Raw genomic sequence first — 8,095 nt, forward strand, 5'->3', positions numbered from 1 at the left:
TTTTTGAGAGGTTTTCGCTATAGGGTGCGTGCACTTGCCAGACAGACAGAGAGAGACAGAGAGGCAGAAAGCAAGAAATCACCCCCCAGGGGTATGGCCACACCGCATTCCCTTCTCCTCCATTCTCCTCTCGGGATCTTGGGCACGCACGCACATGCGCCTGGCGTGAATTTTAAGCCACCGGGTCCAGGACGCAAACCACGGTTGACTATGTGGGAGTCCAGAGACATAGCCATTATGCTAACTGCTGGTCCCAAGAATCTTTGTGTCTATATTCATCAGAGATATTGGTGTATAGTTTTCCTTCTTTTTCCTTTCCTTATCTGTTTTAAGGATAAGAGTGATGGAGGCTTCAGGAAATGAACTAGGGAGAGATTCATCCTTTTGGATCTTTAGAAATAACTTGAGCAGTATGGGGGTTGACTCTTCTTTGAAAGTTTTGTAGAATTCAGAGGTGAAGCCATTAGGACCAGGGCTTATCTTTGTTGGGAGGTTATTTATTACTGATCTCATCTCCTGTCTTGTTATGGGCCTATTCAGACTTTCTACATCTTCCTGGCTCAATCTTGGTATATTATATGTGTGCAGGAATTTGTCCATCTCATCCAGACTGTCTTGTTCCCTGGCATATAGTTGTTCATAGTATCCTCTAATGATGCTTTGTATTTCTACTATGTCTGTTGTTATATTGCCTGCTTCATTGCAGATTTGATTTACCTGGTTCTTTGCTCTCTCCTTAATGTCTCACTAGAGGTGTATTGATTTCATTTATCTTTTCAAAGAACCAGCTTTTACTTTCATTTATTTTCTGTATAGTTTATTTATTTTCTATTTCACTGATTTCTGCTTGTATCTTTATTATTTCCTTTCTCTTAGAGTTTTCTGTATTTTTTTTTTCTGTTGCTTTTCCAGTTTTCTGAGGCATGATGTTAGGTGATCCATTTCATTTGCTTTCCTTTCGTCCTCTTTTGTGTACTAATTGCTATGAACTTCCCTCTTATAATTGCTCTAACAGTGTACCAAAGATTATGGAAACTCATGCCCTCATTGTCATTGACTTCCATGAATCTTTTGATTTCAGTCTTTATTTCTTCAGTAGTTGTGAAGCTACTCAGGAGTAGGTTATTTAGTTTCCATGTATTTGTGTATTTTGAGGGTTCTCTTGAAATTAAGATCAAGTCTAATTCCATCATAGTCAGAGAAGATGCTGGATATAGTTTCTATGCCTTTGAATCTGTAGAGGCTTGATTTGTGCCCTATCATGCAGTTAATCTTCGAAAAAGTTCCATGTGGAGTGAGAGAAAAGTGTATCTTGTGGTTTTTGGATGGAAAGTTCTATAGATGTCTGTTAAGTTCATTTGATTTATGGTATCATTTAGATCCTTTTTCTCTTCTTTTCCTCTTTTTTTTTTTTTTTTTTGTCTAGATGATCTGTCTAGAGGGAATAGTGGAGTGTTGAGGTCTCCAACATTTAGTGTGTTTCAGTATATCTCTCCTTTTAGATTTAACAGTCTTTCCTTCATGTATTTGGGTGCTCCTGGGTTAGGTGAATAGATATTTTTAATGTTATATCTTCTTGATCGATTGACCCTTTTACAACAATGTAGTGCCCTTCTTTGTCACTTTGAACAGTTTTTGTTTTAAAGCCTATTTTGCCAGAAATTAGAATTGTATCTCCAACTCTTTTTTGGTTCCCATTTGCATGGAAAACCTTTTTCCAACCCTTCACTTTTAGTGTCTGTATGTCTTTTTCCATGAGGTGGGTTTCCTGTAGGCAACAAATAGATGGTTTCTGTTTTTTTACTCATTCAGCCAGTCTGTGTCTTTTGGTCAGAGAATTTAATCCATTAGCATTCAATGTTGTTACTGATATTTCCAGACTTGTCCTGACATTTAAGTTGGCCATTGTCTTGGTTGCCTTTTATTCCTTCATTTCTGGCTGTCCATTCTTTAGTTTTCCTGGAATAGAACTCTCTTCAGTGTTTCTTGAAGAGCTGGTCTGGTGTTTGCAAATTCTTTCAGGTTTTATTTGTCTGAAAAGATTTTAATCCTTTTTTCCCATATGAAGGATAATCTTGCAGGATATAATAATCTTGGTTGAAATTGTTTCTCTCTTCAAATTTTCAACATGTCTTCTCATTCTTTCCTTGCTTGCATTGTTTTCGTTGAGAGGTCTGGTGTTAGCCTGATGGGGTGACCTTTGTAAGTCACTTGTCGTTTCTCTCTTGCCAGTTTTAGTATCTTTTCTTTATCTGCAGCCTTGGCCAGTCTGGCTAAGATGTGCCTTGAGAAAGATCTTCTTGGTTTGATTCTATTTGGAGTCCTTTGTATTTCTTAGGTCTGGATGTTTGAGTGCCTCTCTAGACTTGAGAAATTTTCTTAGGTTTTCATGGAATAGATTTTCCATGCCCTTATTAGTTTCTTCACCTTCTGGGAAGCCAATTATTTGGATGTCTGGGAAGCTAATGGAATCTAGTATTTCTCGTATATTATCCTTTTTGTTTGTTTGTTTTTGTTATTTTCTCCATCTTTTTAGTTTTTTTTTTCTAAGTCAGAGGTTTTATCTTCTATATCTGATATTCAATCTTCAGCATGGTCTAATGGACTTTTAATACTTTCAAGAGAGTTTTTGATTTCCTGTATTACAGACTTCATCTCTAATTGTTCCATCTGATTCTTTCTCAGAGTGTCCATTTCTTCTTTCATATCATGGAAAGACTTCCTAATCTCCTATATTTCTTTGTCTCTTTTCTGTTCCAATGCATATAATTTTGTCACTATAAATGTTCTAAATTTTTTCTCTGACATTTTGGTAACTTCTGTTTTTTTTTTTTTGAGAAATGGAAGGTAGTTACTGTGTTCTTTTGATGAAGACATATTTCTTGGTTTACTCAGATCTGAGGCTCTTCTATTTCTAGCCATTGGGAGATGTATTCACTTTTGAATATATCTTAGGAGAATGTTTCTTCAACTAGGATCAAGTGTGTTTCCTTTTTGCTGTGGACTGATGTGTGCTGAAGTCTCTCATCTGTTGTTTTCAGCATTGTGGTCTCAAGAGGTGTACTCTATTCAGGTGTCTGAAGAGCAGTATCTCCTTTTTCATAGGTGGTTCAGCAAAAGAGAGGATCCCAGGGAACCTTACAATACTAGGAAATTTCAGAATTGTGATTCTAGACCTGTCTAGTCCCTCTGGCAGAGTGGAGGATGAAGAGAAGTGGATAATAGAAGCAGGAAGAAAAGAGTATAAAGGAGAATAAAGAAAAAGATTTTGCTAGGGGCCTGGAGATGGAATGGGAGCTCTGCTGCAGAGCAGAGGTCAGTCTGTGGGGCCAATTTTTAACTAGTCGCTTTATTGTCCTTTTGATCACATGGTTTCTGACAATAAATGGACTATAACCTTTAGTCATGTTCCACTCTAGGAAATGTCTTTGTTCTGTGGCTGCCTTTGATTTTTCTCTTGGAATAGTTCATCAGTTTGAACATTTTTTGTATGTGGTTTTATCTTAGCTTTTTGGATCCATGGTTTGACATATTATTAATTTTGAAAATTTTTTGCCCATATATGTCTTCGAATATTTGTTTTGACCTGTTTCCTCTCTCTTTGTTTTTATAAGACTTGAATTGTAGGTTGGGCTGGATGATATTGCCCCATAGTTCTTGTATTCAAATCTTTTTGTTTGAACTCCTTTTTTTTTCTCTTTTTATTTTAATTTCAGTAATACTATTGACCTGTCTTCAAGCTCACTGATTCTTTGTCTGTGCTGATTCTACTTATGAGCCTTTAAAAGTATTATTTTTCTGTCTTTTTTATTTTTTATAATTCCATTTGATTCTTCCTTACAGTTACCTTCACTGCTGAAATTACCCATGTGACATTACATATTGTTTACCATTCCCATTGGTCTTCAGTCTGCTAATCATAGTTATTCTAAACACTTTCCCCACTTGATAATTCCAACATCTATATCATATTTGAAATTTGTACTGATCCTAACAGTGTGTTTTTCTTACATATTATGTGACTCTTAAGTTTTGTTGGAAGCTGGAGACCTTGGGCAAAGCAAAAGATGTTAAGGAAAATACTTTAATGCCTGCAGATGAGCCCACTTTTCCTTCTTCTAGATCTTAAGCATGGATATTTGTGTTAACTTAGACAGGAGTTAGGTTGGATTGGAGGTGTTTGTAACCATGGTTATCAAAAACTTCACCTTTTTTCTTCATGATATTTTTATTTAAGTCATGGGCTGGGTTATAAAAGATTATTCCTCTAATTTCTGCTTAGCTTTGGGTATTTTCTTTGGGCTATACCCCGGAGAGAATCTTTCTCTTGCTCTTCTCTGTTTTCTGCTGTCCTTTTAATTTGACACTCATTGACCCATTGATAGTGGATAGAAGAGGGCTGGGCCTCTCTGTGGTAATGATTAAGGTCTGTCTTCTGTAGTAGCAGTGCCCCTGGGTTACAGGGGTTCCTCACCCTCTTCTAGAGCTAACCTTGTGCCTAGTAAGATTCCTGCCCCATCCCCAGTGGCTGAGCTTTCTCTGTCTCTCTTTTCCCCTAGTTTCAGTGAGCTTCTACCAGTGTCCTAGTGGCCCTTTCCCCCATAGATTAAGATTTTGTTTCATATGATATGGAATATGGGAAAGTTGATTTGGGAAATGTTTTAAATTATTGCTGCTCTTCAGCCAATACAAAGAGAGAAGCTTTCTTGAATCCTCCCATATTTGGCTTCTGAATGTGCAGCTGATTCATGGAGGGTAAATGGGAAAGTAAAACCCAATACCTTTGTATCTGCAACTCTCACAGGCTTCAAACTCTCTTGCTAGCCCATATTGATCTTTAGTTATTCATTTAAAATTTTATCTGGATTCTTTCTAGATTATATAGCATTTGGACATTTCTGCTCCAGGTGAAATAAATGCTTGTGTCTTGTTTCTCCTTTAAGTTCATGTGTTGTCTCAAATCCTTGGTTGATTTTTGTGTGTATGTGTGGTATCCATTCTTTAGTGTAACCAAACAAGTTTTTACTGAGCAGTTAGCCCAGCTTTTAATGTGTTACAAGTGTAGGAGAAATGTTCTTTTCAGGTGTTCATGTCTCTGTGCGGAAACTGGACCCACCAATGTAAATTGGGAAGTAGTGTTGAAAAGTTTTCTATGGTCATGAATTGGGAGACTCAACATATAAAGAAATGTGTTCTCCCCTAGTTGATCTACAGATTAATGCAATGCATATCAAAGTCCAAGGAAAGATTTTTTGGGTTAGTACAAGCTTATTCTAAACATTATTTGCAAAGACAAAAGACTTATTAGGTCATCAGGAAAGTCATGATACATTTTTCTGTTTTTCCATGTGAAAATACATCATGACTTTCTTAACAACCCAATAGCTAAACAATTTGAAAGAGAATAAAGTAAAAGGACTCACTCTATCCAATGTTAAGGACTACTGTATAGCTTCTTTAATCAGAGATTGTAGCATTGGCAGAGGGATAGACATATAGATCGATGAAATACAACAGACATCCCAGAAACAGATCTACACAATCATGCCCAGTGGATTGTTTTTTTCTACCCAAAGGAACAAAAGCTATGTAGTAGAGAAAGGATCCCTTTTTCTTTTTTTGGAGAGGATTTTTTGCTATAGGGTGTGTGTGCTCGCCAGACAGACAGACAGAGACAGAGACAGAAAGGGAGAAGTCATCCCCCGGAGGGATGGGCACACCGCAATCCCTTCTCCTCCATTCTCCTCTCGGGATCTTGGGCACGCACGCACGCGCACCCGGCGTGTGTTTTAAGCCACCGGATCCAGGACGCCAACCGCGGTCGACCACGTGGGAGTCCAGTGACATAGCCATTACGCTAACTGCTGGTTCCCAGGATCGCTTTTTCAATAAGTGATGCTAGAACAATTGGATATCTACATCACCCTCCCCCCTTGCAATGAATTTTTCTCCTAAATGTTATAAAAAAATTATCTAAAAATGTATTACGGCCTTAAATGTGAGCCAAAACTAAAAATATTATAGGACAATGATTTTTAAAAAGTTCTCAGGCCTTATATAGCAGGAGGTAAAAGATTTGTTTTTGTGAATGAAACTGTGAAGAGGATGAAGATACTAAGGAAAATATTTTAAAGCCATATATCCAACAAAGACTTTGTATCTAGAGTATGAAGAACTCTCAAAACTCAATAGTTAAGATCTTTTGCCCTAAAGCAAAAATCACTCTTAAAAAAGCAAAAAAGCAAAACAAACAAACAAACAAACTCGTGCCTGGTGCATGTGCATTGCATGCCCAAAATTTCAAGAGGAGAATGGAGGTGAAGGGATTGTGGTATGGCCATCCTTCCCTGGAGATGATTTCTCTCTTTCTGTCTGTCTGTCCAGTGACTGCATACACTCTATAGAAAAAAAAAATCTCATTTAAAATTTTTTGTACATTAATGTTCATAGCTACTTAGCTTATATAAGCCAGTACTGGAAACAATAGTGTCCTTCAGCTGGTGAATACTTAAAATAAGATAATCCATACCATGGATTATTATGCAGCAATTACAAGGAATAAATTGTTGATATATCCAACAACCTGGATAAATCTCCTGGGGACTATAGTGAATGAAAAAAATAAAAAAACTAATCTCAGGAGGTTATACACTTGGTGATTCCATTTATGTACTATTATTGAAATGACAGAATTATAGAGATGGATGAGTTTGTCATTGTCAGGTGTCAGGAATGGGTGTTGGAGGTTGGTGTGGCCATAAAAGTACAAGAGAAGCAAGCCTTGTGGTAATGAGAAAATTCTGTCTTCACTGCAGTGGTGATTACATGAAGCTACACATGTAACAAAACTGCAAAGAACTATGTGCACACACTCAGAAAAATGAGTACATGAAAAACTGTTGAAATCTAAAGAGTGGATAAATTACACCAATTTCAATTTCTGATATTACACATAGCTATGTAAGGTGCTGCCATTAGAGGAAACAAGGTTAAGCATAAACAAGAAACTGGATAAATTGTACTTAGGCCCTTTCGCTATTTTTTTTTTTTCAGCTTTCCACTAAAAATAAAAATTTAAGAAAAGGTCTCCCAAAATGACATAGGTTACTATTCTCTGTTATAAATGATTTTAATCATAAAATAAGTAATATAATCTAAAGGTTATTTACCTTTAAAAGTAGAACTCAGATACAGTAAGTTTGTTAGAAAATAGTTATCTAACATATACATGCATACATAATCAAAATATATAGGAAATTCACAAGAAACATTTCTGACAAGTTAATTGGTAGATCTGAGTACTTCAGTCAAAAGATGTCTTATGTAATGATAGATAAATGAAAATCTATTTTGAAATAGCTCTGGAATTATGTACGTGTTAAATAATTTATTAACTAAGCACCTCTATATAAGCTAAGAATTCTAAAGATGGAAAACAAAATGTAAATAAAAAATCGTAAAATATAATTAAGAAAATAAGGACAATTAAAAAAAATTAAGGCATTGGGAACCAGCAGTTAGCGTACTGGCTACGTCACTGGATTCCCACGTAGTCAACCGCAGTTCACGTCCCGGACCCGGTGGCTTAAACTCACGCCGGGCGCGTGTGCATGCGTGCCCAAGATCCCGAGAGGAGAATGGAGGAGAAGGGATTGCGGCGTGACCATCCTCCCTGGGGGGTGATTTCTTGCTTTCTGTCTCTCTGTCTCTGTCTGTCTGGCGAGCGCACGCACCCTATAGCGAAAAACCTCTCAAAAAAAATTAAGGCATATATTTAAATATAGAATTGATAGCAATTATTAAGTAAAGTATAATTCTCTCAACACTAGATTTTATACTTCTGATAATCTCTTATTTATATTAATTTATTTTACATACTTTCACTGAACATCACCACAGCATACAAAACGTGATTTTTCCAGCCAGAATACACTGTAAAGTGGCTTAATCACACATATTACTGTCAACAAATAACTTTTCCTTTCTTTTTCTTGTTTGTATGTATGTATTTTCCACCCTCTGCCATTTCCCGTCCTCCTCCCACCCTGTCTCTGGTATCTGCAGTTGCTTTCCATTCTTTTACTCTTTACCACAT

This window comes from Tupaia chinensis, unplaced genomic scaffold (assembly GCF_000334495.1).
Source record: "Tupaia chinensis unplaced genomic scaffold, TupChi_1.0 Scaffold138921_1, whole genome shotgun sequence".
NCBI lineage: Eukaryota > Metazoa > Chordata > Mammalia > Scandentia > Tupaiidae > Tupaia > Tupaia belangeri.